Source organism: Microtus oregoni, unplaced genomic scaffold (assembly GCF_018167655.1).
Source record: "Microtus oregoni isolate MIOR12 unplaced genomic scaffold, Mior012 000087F_ref0000451, whole genome shotgun sequence".
NCBI classification, from domain to species: Eukaryota; Metazoa; Chordata; class Mammalia; order Rodentia; family Cricetidae; genus Microtus; species Microtus oregoni.
In genome coordinates, this window is record NW_024544554.1 from 954,724 (window position 1) to 969,326 (window position 14,603).

A 14,603-nucleotide genomic window follows, 5' to 3' on the forward strand; every position below is an offset into this window, starting at 1 on the left:
CCTTTAATCCCAGTAGCCACACTAGTTGCCATTGAGACTGGGCTGTTCATGCCTTTTATGATGGTGGTGCACACCTTTAATCCCAGCCCTAGAAAAGAATATGAGACAGGGGAAGACAGTTCTCAGATGCAGTTTCCTTCTGAGATCCCAGAAGGCAGAATCGTCATTTCAGTCTGAGGTCGAGGTAAGAGCAAGTGGCTGGCTGTTTTGGTTTTTGTATCTTCAGGTTGAACCCCAATTTCTGACCCTGAGCCTTCATTTAGTCATTCTTCAGCCCATAAACAGAACTTGGGGAAGAAACAGGAAGGGATTTAAAAAATGTTAAAGTTACCACAGAAACAAAGAGAGAAAACATATTGAAGTGAGATCAGAAACATGTGGATATGTTTGAGGCAAATAAATAACAAAAGGGAAATACCAACTAATTAAAAAGTACTTCAAAATGCTAAAAACTGAAGTAATAAAGGACATCTGGGCCACACATGATTGTCTGTTTGGAAAAGAACAGAATGCATACGGACTGTACTTTAATAGGATACGAAAGTAGGACCAAACTTAACAGAGAAGACTGGGAGGTAATGATTTAAGAAGCATACATTTAGCAGAGAAAGTCACAGAGCAGACAAGCCATGTCATCTGGGCTTCATGTCACTTATAATTGGAATACAAAGAACAGGCTCTTAGGACAGGACACAGTGCATTCCATCTAAAGAACAGTGGGAAAGAAAAACCTCTAGAATTTTTTCACCTGTAAGTTTCTTTCAAGTGGAGTAGCTCTATATAGATGCTCTTTTATAACAAAATAATGCATCATACTTAGCAGAACACAAGTGTGAGAGTCAACGTTAAATTTTAAGCTTTAAATACCATTCTTTAGGGAGCCACGAAAGAAAATTGTCTCTGATCTGCAAGCCCCTTTGCCCAAGGACAGACAGTCCCTAAAATGATGGAGGTTATTGTTTATGGTAGCTAACAACCCACATATTCTTACTCCCCTAAACAAGTTTTTTTGGCTCATCTGGACCAGAGGTGCTTGATCATGGATGTCGGAGGTACATAGGCAGGAAAGACATCAGGATATATGTTTGCCCCTGATTGGACCTGATAGGAAATAAATTATGAGTTTTCCTTCTTAAGTCCTTGACTCGGGGCCATTTTTTTTCTCTTAATTTAATTTAAACATTTGATTAAAGCTTGCTTCGAATTTGACTTTAAATTGTGGTAGTTGTCTTACTCTCAATCAGTGGGTTTAACACAAGTAGACAATTATTTCATGATTGAAAGGGATAATAGACCACTAGAGCATGTGGTCCTGGCAGGCCTTGCCCTTCTCTCCCATTCCCTCTCCCTTGCTAAAAAACATTAGATTAGATTCCTAAAGCTAGCCACTAAAGTCTACTTCCTTATTTGGTCACTTCCTCCTCCTGAGGCTGACTACAAATGTCTAGCTATTGAAATATTGAAGTCCAGCAATCCTTTGGCTCAACTAATTAGCATGCCCAAATAAAATTAAACACCTCATCCTAACACAGAGTTTTCTCCTTTACTTTTATAAACCACCATTTGCCTATGGTCTGTCTCCTCTCTATCCAGAGGGAGTCCTTTGTCCCTCCAGAATAAATACCCCTGCCCCAGTTCCCTTTTCCCCTTCCCTGTCTTGCTTGTCCTCTATCTCCTTTACCATCACATCCCAGACAATTCTAACATAGACCACCCTTCTTTCTTTTCTTACAAATTATACTTGCAAGGTCATTTGCTGCTGTTTTCTGCCAAAGTCAGAAAGCAGCCACTTAACTTTTTTTTCCCTACTTAGTAAAGTATCTGTCTGTGAAAATAGGTGTTTGGGTGTGGTTTGTGCCTAATCAGCGGTTTATCAGGGATCCCCCACTGTTCATGACTCCCCTTCATTGAAATCTAAGCTAAAGGTAAATCACTGTAAAGGACTCAATTTGAGTGATATAGAAAACTTTTGTGGAGTAGTGAGTCTCTTCCAGTCAATAGCTGATCATTTTGCTATTGTTCAGAATTGGGAACAGAATAGCTAAAATACCACAATAAATCAGGTTGGGAAACAGTGAAGTTCCAGCCTGTTACCACTAGGCTTAAAAGCCATCTTACAGTTAAAAAAAATTGGTTTATTTTTGTTTATAATTAAATTTATGATTTCAAGGATTGGGCTATGTGCCACCTGCAGCCTTTACCACAAATGGTTCTGTGCTGCCTATTCCAGTGGTGACAATCATGTCTTTGTTTCATAAAGTTGTTTATAACCATCTTGCAACCCTACCTTTGTTTCAAAAGGTTACCTATGTCTTCGTGCTGTTTTGACTGCCTTGTTACACCTACCTTGCAACCATCTCTTTTTTTCAGGAGATCATGCTTATGTTCTTCTCCCATGACTATGCTTTTTTTCCCCACTAAATTTCCTATTTGGAAACTCCCTACCTCTGAGCTATAAAAACCTTGTCTTCCCTTAATTCTGTCTTAGGGAGAGGCAGCCAGTGTGCATGAATCAAAAAGCTTGCTTTAATTTATTTGGCCATGATGATTTCGATTGGTGGTCTTTCTCCTTTATTCTTTGGGATTAACAGCAAATCAGTGGTAAAATGCTTGACTAATAATTAATATACATAATGCCCTGAATTCAATTTTCAACCCATTTAAAGCAATATGAACAATATGCAAATAAGTATCAAAAGTGATCACCATAACATCTTTACTAACAAGAACTAATAAAGACATATATATATGTGTATATATATATATATATATACACATATATGTGTGTGTGTGTGTGTGTGTGTGTGTGTGTGTGTCAATGATGTCCTTATGGCAAAGTATGAAAATTTCACCTTTCTAGATTTGAATATGATTTGTGAGTTCCAGTACTTTCAAAATAAGATCTAAAAAAAAAATGAAAATCCATTCTGGCTTACATAAAAGATAAATAACTTAAATTATCATGTTGCAGGGTTCAAGCTGCTTGTTCATCCCGCCGCACAGAACTGAAATAATCACATAGAAACTGTATTAATTAAATCCTGCTTGGCCCATTAGCTCTAGCTTCTTATTGGCTAACTCTTACATCTTAATTTAGGCCATTTCTATTAATCTGTACTTCACCACAAGGTTGTGGTCTACAAGCAAAGTTTCAGCACATCTATCTCTGGTGGTGGATCCATGATATCCCATGACTCTGCCCTTCTTTCTCCCAGCATTCAGTCCAGTATTCTCTGCTTACCTAAGTTCTGCCCTATCAACAGACCCAGGCAGTTTCTTTATTCATTAAAGGTAATCACAGCATACAGCAGGAACTCCAAAATCACTTCACCTTTTCTGTTTAAATAAAAAAGGTGGTTTTAAATTTAACATAGTAAAATTACATATAACAAAACAGGTATCAAGCAATAATTACAGTTACAATATTTCTATTTACTTTATCTTTTATCATAACTAAGGAAAATTATAATTGTAACTACAAATTCCTCAACTCCATCAAAGACTCCAAAATGACATAATATTACCTAACTAAACAGGAAATACATTGTAAGCACTTCCAAAACTCTAGAAATGACAGAGACATCTCACTGCCTGGAGAGTCACCTAAAGTTCTTCTGTACCATTGGGTCATCCATCTTCAGCCAATAGGCACGTAGTATCCAGCAGGCTTATTTTCATGAAGCAGGAAATTTCAAAGACAGTTCGTCCTACACTTGCAGTTCGTCCATCACATTTTTCTATGTCCTGCAGAACGTCTGGCAGACTCTTTCATGAAGCAGGAACCCCAGAGAATTGTCTCACCTTTAGGCAAGTTTAGCAGTCATTTCTCTGTCGGTCCTACACGTCGAGTCAAACAGGTAAGAGAAGTTTCTTGCTCAAATGGCTAGCAAACTCCATAAAGAAGTTCTTCGATGCCCATCTTCCTCTTGAAGTAGCTTGGTGCTGCCAGAAGCAGATGTGCCTCACTGTCATGAAAAGTCTTTGATTCTTAAACATTTTAAATGTCATATTCTGAACGACTCTGAAAGATTTGAAGAACACATATCTAACTGAAATATATCTCTATACATCTAGAAAATCTAACAGGACTACAAGCTTAACTATTATAGATGAGTATCAAAGAAAACACAATAATATACATAATCCAGACTCTCTGTGAATTTCCCATTTAGGTAGCTTTTTTTTTCTTTACTCCTTTTAATATATAACGATCTGTATTCTGTTTTTTTAAAATACTTTTTTTTACTTCTTTTTCTACTCTCTGTACTCTTTTTCTTCTCTCTTCCAAGCCTATTTACATTTATCCAACACTGTGACCAATTTAGAGTTCTTTTGTTTCTGAATCTGTCCTTATTGTGTTATTTATAATTCTTTACTGTCTTGAAGAGCTTTTAAAATGGTAAGCAGCTTGATTGCAGCTGCTCTGGATGCTGGCTTTACCTCTCTCCACTTTCAAAATGGTGGATTACCATTTCTGCTAGCTCTGGGGCTGCCAGGTAAAAACCACAGTCAGCACTTTAACTCTGAGAATGAGCGTGCAGCACATAAACCCTCTTTATCTGAATAACAGCCATATCTGCCATACAGAGCACTATGCAGTCTGGAAACATCTCTGTGTATGGCGGTCTTTAGATAGGAAATGTTTCTTAGCAATTTTTGAAAATTATTAAGAGTCTGCAATTGATCTTTCCTAATTTATACCTTTGGAGTCTAATTTTTTATAATCGTATTTATATCCAAAATAATTAATAGAATTTCCTCTCTGTATTTTTTCAGGAGCAATTTGCAGTCCCCAGCAAGGCAAAAATTTCTTTACTTCTTCAAACATTCTTTCTACACTACATACATTTGAATCAGCAAATATGTTGTCTTCCATGCAAAGGTGAACTATAGATTCAGGAAATTGCTTTCAAATCATTTCCAATGGCTGACTTACAAAACATTGGCACAAGATGGGGCTATTTAAAATTCCTTGTGGGAGAAGCTTCTATTGATATCCCTTAGCAGGCTGAGAATTATTATAAGTAGGTACTGTGAAGGCAAATATTTCTGTCTTTTTCTTGTAAAGTGAAGAAAAACCTTTTAAGTCAACAACTTTAAGAGGCCATCCTTTAGGCAATATAGAAGGAAAAGGAATTCTAGATGTAAAGAGTACATTGGCTAAATCACCAATTAACAGCTCTTAGCTCTTTCACCATTCTCCATTTTCCAGATTTATTTTTAGCAAAAAGATAGGAGAATTCCAAGGACTGGTTGATTCTGCAATATGCTGAGCACCTCGCTGCATGGATACCACCTTTTCTAAGGCTGAAGTTTCTCTATTGTTCAAGACTAATGTGCAACCCATACTGGTATGTGTGTAGACTATTTTAAAGATCAGACTGTTGGCATCTTTGAAATATCAGCAGCTGTTGTTCCCTGTATAACCTGAATGACTGGTGATTGCTTTTTAGAATAACTTTCAATATTTTCCTCTGAAAAAAGCATTAATTTATGATTTGTTTCTGAGATTGGAGGGATATTAATCTGCATATTCCATTGCTGTAAAAAAAACCATGTTTCCACAAATTCATTGCTATGTTAGCCATATAAGGCTTTACTTTTGCTCTCTGTCCTTCTAGCCCTATGCATTTAACCAATTTTATGTTCTGTTTTATCTGAAATAGTATTCCAATCCCTAAAAGTTGAACATTTCCCTCCTGAAAAGTCCAGTTTGAATGTCAAGATTCGGAAGTAATTATTGATACATCCACACCAGTTTCTACAAGATATTCAATGATGATGTCATTTATTCATATTTTAATTTTAGTCTTCATTCATTTATAGAAGCTTGCCAAAATATTTGCTTTACAGTTTCTTCTGAATTTTTTGTTCTCTCATCTATAGCTTTTTACCATCCAGAGCAGTATTTTTTCTTACAAAAAGCATTAGGTTCTTTAATTGCTCTCAGAAGGAGGTTCCTCCATAATAACAGGAAATGACTGGACCAAATTTGGCATGTGGGCCTTCATGAGTCCCTCAAAGCATTTCCAGATAGCAAAAGGTTACCTTTACTGTGCCTTGCTGATATATATATATATATATCTTCATTAGTACAATATCTATCCTTGACACTCTTTCTGCATAATCCAGAAAAAGGGCTGTTCTGTTAGGATCATGATTAGAGAAAACATTATTTCTAGGAAAGCCCTACTGGCAATCCCTATTTAGGTAGCTATGTTTACTACAATTGAAATTATTGGCATTTCAATTTTTCTTCAAATCTCTGGAAATCACCTCTCACATATATAAGCACCATCATGTTAATGAAATTCAATATTGATTGTATCTCAGTTCCATTCTTCCAAGGGTGCTCATCTTGCCTTTAACAGCTTAATTATGCATTCACATTTCCAAAAGCCAGAAACTCAATTATTATTGGTCTAACTTCCAAATTTGGTATCATTCTATTTGCTGCTGAAGTCAATGTTTGTAATTCTTGAAAGTTTCCTCTGGAACCTATTTAACTTTATTAAATATCTCATTTTCTTTCCTACTTTTTACCAGTTCTGGACCAAGCATTCAAAACTGCTGTATGACATAGATTGACAGTATGGCCATCATATAGATATGGTATTTGCACATTAGCATAATCTTCCTCTCCAAGAAGTTGGTCTTAGGAGATTCATATACCTTTAGCAAAACTTCATTGTCCAATGGTTTTACCCTCATCTTTCCACCAGGTCCTTCACTGTAACTGGGGATCAGGCTCCAAGACTGTTGTAACCAAGACTCTTCAGGCATGAGGGATAATTCTATTACAATTTGACCACTAGTTTAACATCTGCTTCACAAAAAGTGAATGTATGCCCTTTGAGACTATTGCTTCCTTGAATATCCTTAATTCTATCATTTCTACAGAAGTCCATTCAACTCTCCCTTGGCATTTGTTCCTGTAAGGTTACTGGATAAATTAAAGTTGACTGTTTGAAACCTTAGGCTGGTCTTCTCTTACCTTAAAGTGCAATGCTGAGATTGCTTCCCCTTTAAATTCTTCTGTCTGGATCTGAATATCTCTGTGATCTGCTTTAAGAAGTTTTCCTAAGACCTGTATCTTGACACACATATCAACCAACTTTTTAAAGGATAAACCAAGAATTATCAAACCAATAATAAAGTTTATCAAAATGATAATTAACATTTTGTTAATCCTGGTTAAATTGATTATCATTCTATTTAATTGTTCCAATTTTAAACCATTCATTTTGTAATCATACAGAGACCCATCTCCTTCTTTCATAATAGTGTTTTCCAATCTTTGAAGTGAGAAACACCTCGCCTTAAACTAATCCCCTTTTTTACAAATACCCAATTGTCTCATTAAATCTGATGATGATGTCAGTGAAATGTGTGGTGTAGCGCATTTGAGTGGAGAAAACAGACAGTGAACAGCCTGAATGGGGAGAGCTGCAGCTGCTAGCATGTAGCTGTGAGCTGAATGTGGCAGTCCAAGGAGAGAAGGTCTAGGGGAAGACTGCAATCAATAAGGAAGAGGACGTCGACTTTCTGAAAAACATACATGAGATTATGAGAAAATGCATGCGTGGTGAAAGCTGTATGAAGGCAGAGTCAGCTGGTCTAGGGTAGGTAAATCCTATGGCATTTGGAACTCGTATACTTCTTGAGTTTGGATGGCAGCTGGAGACGCGTGTAAAGAGGCAACAATAGGAAAATCCCAATCTCGCTCAGAGATTTTGGGAAAAAAGAAAAAAAAAAAACCTAGCCAGTGGAATAGTAATTCTGACAGGAGCCCCTACATGTCCCTCTGGCATGCACCAGAGGCTGCAAACCCACAAGCAAGTGACCTTTTCATGAATTCATGCATTAAAGTTGTTTCACATGTTCTAATTGGTCTTAATAATAAAATCCTGGAGCCAGACATTTGGGTAAATGCTGAAAGATCAGAGACAAAGGAACAAGCCACTGCCAACTCTTAGCTTGCTAACTCCTCAGAAAAAAATACTTCTGAGTTTTTGTCTTCTCCTGCCTTATATTCCTCTCTCCACACAGCCATATCACTTCCTGTCTGTACAGACCTCCAGACAACTATGGTTAACTAGTGGTTAGTTTTGGCCTCTGATCTTCAGGCAAGCTTTATTTGTTTTTGTTAGAGCACAAACAAAATATCATCACATTAGGAAGCAAATGGAGGTTGCTCCTGGCTCTCTAATCCTCCATGTTTTACTCCAATATTTGACTACTAATTTTTTATTGTTAAGACTAATTAGGATCACTCTTCATATAACAAACAATATTTTATTACCAACATGTACAGAGACATTTAATGCTAGTAGTTACAGGAACCACAGTTTAAATCTGTAAAGAGAGCTGTACATTTCTTCTTTTATCAGTTTCCAACAGTTAACCCAAATAAGTTTTTCTCCACCCAAATTATTGATTGATTCCTGACCCCTACTCACACCCCCACCCCCTGCTTCTATTCCTAGGCAATTGCAATCCGAGGAAATGGTTGTTAAGGGAGCCCAATCTCTTTTGGTTTTGCCTTTATTCTAGGCTCCTGAAGGTAAGTAAAGTTGAATGGTAACCTAGGCCGTGCTAATGGAGTGCCTTTTTCTGTCCTGTGTCCTGGGTTGCAGAATTCTTCATACTTCATGAATAAAATAAAGAAGTTGATTCCCGGCCGGGCGGTGGTGGCGCACGCCTTTAATCCCAGCACTCGGGAGGCAGAGGCAGGTGGATCTGTGTGAGTTCGAGACCAGCCTGGTCTACAAGAGCTAGTTCCAGGACAGGCTCCAAAACCACAGAGAAACCCTGTCTCGAAAAACCAAAAAAAAAAAAAAAAAAAGAAGTTGATTCCCTGAAATGCTGCCTAGGAAGTGACTACAGAACATGGAAATCAAGCAAACTGACATTTAAATAATATAAACAAAGAGATTAAGAATCCAATTTGTATGGTGAAAACACAAAGCACAGAAGAAAAAAACCCAACAAGCAAACAAAAGCATCCAAAGGCACAATGTCCACTTTTGGTTTTTCCCATGGCTGAATTTCTAATAGTAACAAAACTAATCTGTGTTTAATGTTACACATTACAATCCTTTTCTAATAATTTTGCATAATATGGAATGCTTATATTATCTTGTCCATATAATTCTGGGAATGTATTTATCTTAAAGTTAGTTTTTGAGATTGTTTCTTGTATTATTTCAGTCATTCACAGAAATCTTTCACTGCATGACTTTGCCACTTTGACAACAATAGTAATACACAGTAGGATGCCATTGGTGGCCCTGCAGAGAGACGAATTCATACCATAAATTGCAGAAGCCCTAAGAATCCTGACCTCAATCCAGCAGGAGGTGACCTAAGAGCAAAGTGCAATAGAAATCAGAAGCTGCCTCTGGAGCTTGTGACATCAGGGATAGATTTGTAAGTGAGAATTCCAAAACCAATTGGGCTTTGTGATTCTGTTAGAAAATGTACAGCTATGAATTTGTCATTGAAAAGTATGTAAATTCAGAGGCTAATGAGGCTTGGGAGACAGAGCATAAAGCGATGTAAGTGCATGGACTAAGGCAGGACATGCTTCTACACTGCCCAGTGTTCCTATATCATTGCCTGTTCCTGAGCATTTTATAAAAGCTATAAAATTAAGATTGAGTCTATAAATGTGACAATAATTAAACTTTAACTTATTATCTTTTATTTGAGGGACATCAGTCACTCAAAGACTAGGTTGCCATGTTCAAACTACAGCTTTCCTTTCCTTCTCCTGGACACAGTTTCACAGAGGTCTTGCTATGCAAACTTTCAGAATAAAAGACGGGAGAGGAGAAAGAAATGGAGAAAAAAATAGAGAAAAATTAAAAATCAAGCACTTCATTGGAAGAAATGATGGTTAGATATTATAAAGGGGAGTGGGTTTTTTTTTAATTAAATTTTCTACAGAAGCTATGAAAATGTAAGTCATTAGTTTGGACTGCTTGAAAAAGTCCCTTTGTTGCCAAATTGTGTTAGCAGCAATTCAAGATCCCCTGTTGATGTTTGTTCTACTGATAGTGGAGTATGATGATTTGGAAAGAATGTAATTGTTTTTAAATTGCAAGGAGAACATTTATGAATAGTAGAGTATTGTTACTGATATATTTTGAAAATATTTTTTTTTGGTAATTTCCAAACAATGAGTCATTTCTATCATTGTTCAGTGCTGTTTTTTTACCTTTAGTTTAATAGGTAAAAACTGTAATTTTTCTTTAGTAAAAATTAAAATACAAGCCATTTGTGTCTTGTCATTGAAAACATTTACAAGATAGGTAGATGTTACTTAAATCAACACTCTTTATGTGGGATTCCCCTCTGTATGCTATGAATACATTTTATTATCATTGGTTAATAAAGAAGCTGCTTCCACCTATATCAGGGCAGAATGTCCAGTCTGGAAGAGATATATAGAAAAACTAGGCAGAGTCAAAGAGAAACATTGCATCTGCCAAAGGAAAATTCCAGCCGCCAGCCAAAATATTACTGGTAGGTCACAACCTCATGGTAATTCATGGATTAATAGAAATGGATTAACTTAAGATGTAAGAGTTACCTAAAAATATGCCTAAGCTATTGGCCAAAAGTATTGTAATTAAAATAGTTTTAATAGTTACCTGGGCAACTTAGAAACAAACAAGCGGTCTCTACCTACAAGTGGCTTGCCAGTGTGGGCTGACTACGTCCACCTAAAATCTGAGGAACTTGGGAGGGAATTGCAGAAACACACACATGCACACACAAAACAGAGTTAAGCATTGCTTCATGGTAGCAGCATTTTCTTTGGTGAGCTCTGTTTGCTAGAAGCAAGCAGAGACACAATTCCTTTAAGAGAAGGCTTCCAAACTCAGCAGTAGCAGCAAAAACTGTATGGCTCCTTCAAGAAGGCTCCCTGGTTTGTGCTAGTTGCATGAACAGCTCTGGCTCTTTCAGGAGGCCAAATGATTGAATGGGGTTTGTAGGCAGCATGTTGCAAGTTACTTGGTGGCAGCATGGGTCAACTGCTTACCAAAATTGAGGTTGTGAGCACAGCTCCCACCCAGCAGTTCCAAAGCTAGCTGTAAAGGTACCTTCACCATATTGAAAGGCTGAGAGAGGCAAAGGCAACATCCAGGGCCACTACAACCAAGCTGCTTACAATTTTAAAAGCACTCCAAGTCAGAAAATAAATACAGATACTCAATAAAGACAGATTCAGACAGAAACAAACCTCTGAACTGGTCACAGAGTAATTAAAAATGTACACAGGCTTGGGATAAAAAAAGAAAAAGAGTATAGAGAGTCAGAAAAATAAGTGAATTATCTTGAAAATTAAAACAAAGTCTTCAAAGAGATTGTAAAGGTATAATAGAAAAGGTATAATAGAAATATAATAGATCTCAGTCATATATTAGAGGAATAAAAAATAAGCCACATAAAGATGAAATATACAGAAAGAATCAAGATTATGTATATTTCCTTCAATTTTTTGACTGCAGAGAGACATTTGATTCAGGGGCTTGCTAGTTAAACCAACATATATATTTTAAAGGTACCATGACTTTAAAATTTGAGTGTAAGGATATGTTTCTTTGGAAAAGAGGTTTTGTTTTTGTTTCTACAGAGGATGGGAACCTATGCTATGTGGTTTGATGGAACAAGATCCCCCCAGAAGGTTGATGTGGGATTCCCCTCTGTATGCTGGGAACACCACTGATTAATAAAGTAACTGCCTTGGTCTGTTGATAGGGTAGAACAGAGGTAGGTGGGGAAAACTAAATGGCATGCTGGGAGAAAGTTGGTTAGAGCCGGAGAGAAACCATGTAGCCCCACCAGAACCAGATGGAACTTTAGCCAGTAAGCCAAAGTCTTGTGGTGAGACACATATTAATAGAAATGGGTTAAATTAATATGAAAGAGTTATCCAATAAGAAGCTAGAGCTAATGGACCAAGCAATGTTTTAATTAATACAGTTTCTGTGTGATTATTTCAGGGCTGAGTTGTCAGGAAACAAACAAGTGGCCTTCCAACTATAAAAAGTCTCTGTGAACCACTAAAAATACTTCACCCCACAAACAACAGGAAGTAATTTGCAAAAACTATGCCCAAATTCCCAAAATGGTTGTTTATAAATGTTTGTTTTTATTTAAAGAGGGATATGATATAAAGATGAATACTTTGCATTGGTATAGATCTTGGTCTATTAATTCAAATTTAAGGCTGATTTTGTTACACAATATATATGTATTCCTTTTTATATTTTTATTGATTTTTATTGAATTCTACATTTTTTCTCTGCTTCCCTCCCTGCCTCTCCCTTTCCCCTCCTCAAGGTCCCCATGTATTTCTGCTTTTGTTTAAAGTATTATGTTTGTGCAGTTCATTTAAACATGTTGTATAATTAAGAAATATATATTAATAGATCATCTTCTAAAATAATCAAACTTTTAGTTATGGTAGATAATCTTCAACAGTTCAAAAATCGAAGGAATATGGCATTTAAAATGCTTTAAAAACTTTGGACTTTTCATGACAATGAGACACATATACTTCTGGTAGCAACAATCTACTTCAAGAGAATGATGGTCATCAAAGAGGCTCCTTATAGAGTTTGTTAGGAAATTTGGCAAGAAACTGGTCTTGCTTGGACTGCTTGATGGTATGCTATATGAACTAGATATACAAGACCCACAGAGAAATAACTGCTGAACTTGCCTAAAGGTGAGACGGTTTTTCAGGGTTCTTGCTTCATGAAAGATTCTGCCAAATATTCTGCAGAGTACAAAAGAGAGTGACAGACAAACTGCCAATAAAGGCAAAATTCTTTCAAACTTTCTGCTTCATGGAAAAGTTTGCCAAATACTATAGGCCTGTAGGCTGAAGATGGATGCCCCAATGGTGCAGAAGAACTTTAGGTGACTGTATAGGCAGGGAGATGTCTCTGTCAATTCTAGATTGAGGAAGTTACTTACAAGGCACTTCCTATTAACTTAGGTAATATTATCTTCTTCTGGAAACTTTGATAGAGTTGAATAATAGTTATAATGATAGTTTCCCTAATTATAAAAAAGATAAAGTAGATATCAATATCGTAACTGTAATTCTTCTTTGATACCTGTTTTGTTAAATGTAATTTTACTATGTTAAAATTAAAATCTTCCTTTTCATTTAGACAGAAAAGGGGAGATGATGTGGGATTCTCTTCTGTATGCTATAAATATGTTTTATTGCCATTGGTTAATAAAGAAGCTTCTCCTGCCTATAGCAGAGCAGAATATAGCCAGGCTGGAAGAGATATAGAAAGAGAGTAGACAGAGTTAAAGAGATGTCATGTAGCTGCTGAATGAAAATAACACCAGCCACCAGCCAGAAGGTTCCTGGCAAGTAATATCTTTGTGGTGATTTGCAAATTAATATAAATAGGTTAGCTTAATATGTAAGAGTTAGCTAAAAATATGCCTAAACTATTGGCCAAACACTATTGAAATTAGCATAGTTTTTGTGTATCTATTTGCATCCGGGCAGCTGGAAAATGAGTAAATGAGTAAACAGTCTCTACCTACAAACTATAGCTTCATTTTAATGTTAGAATATTAGAGTAACAATATTTCCAACCAATCACAAGTCAAACACTTGATTTGTCAACTTCCCTGATGTTTCCATTGTGAGCATAGATTTTAATTTTTGAATTACCTCTCTAGCACATTAATGTATAATTGAACAGATCTCTCTTAGTAGGAATCACAGTCACACATATTTTTTCTATTTTATTATAGCTTACACTGAGATTAGACTTACTTTTCAGATATCTGTGCATTTTTGAAAAAAAATATTCTGTCATCTTGAACATTCTATAAACTTCCAGATTACTAAAGAAATTTTCTCACTTATGAAATGATCCCAGATGTTTTCCATTTTCATGTTTCATGTACAAACTTGCTCACAAGGAACTAAAATAGAATTGTGTGACTCATTAGGAAATATTCTCACATATTCTGATGGTTGCTCAAAAATAATTGAATAAGAACGATCTCATTTCTGCAGACGAAAGATAAATTCTTAAACTGACACTCTGGAAATTAGACTCTGAAATAAATCTAAATTCTGCACCCTTCAGAAACCACCCTGTTCTCTTCAGTATAGAGTGCATTACGCAAGTCCTGTGTAAATACCAAAAACAACTGCTTTCTTTTGCCACCATTTCTAAGAACTTTAAAACTCCTAATATATATAAAACGTTAGACCAGAATCTCTTTATGTAGGCTTGACTGGACTGGAGCACACTATGTAGATCAGGCTGTCCTTGAACTGTCTTCCTCGTACCTCCTGAGTGCTCAGATTATAGGCTTATGGCATCACTCCTGGTATGCACATATAGATATTTGTAATGGTGGTGTACATAATATTTGTAAAGAGTAAAGAGACTTTTGTTACAGGGAGAAATGAGAGTGAAGGTAGTATAATGTCATGTAGGCAGAAGTTTCTGTCCTGCCTGGTCCCACAGCTTTTCTCAGTGAACCATTTTTATCTTGCTTCTTCTGTGTCTTGGTAGCAACTGCAGACTGAGTCTTACCTCTTCCCAGAA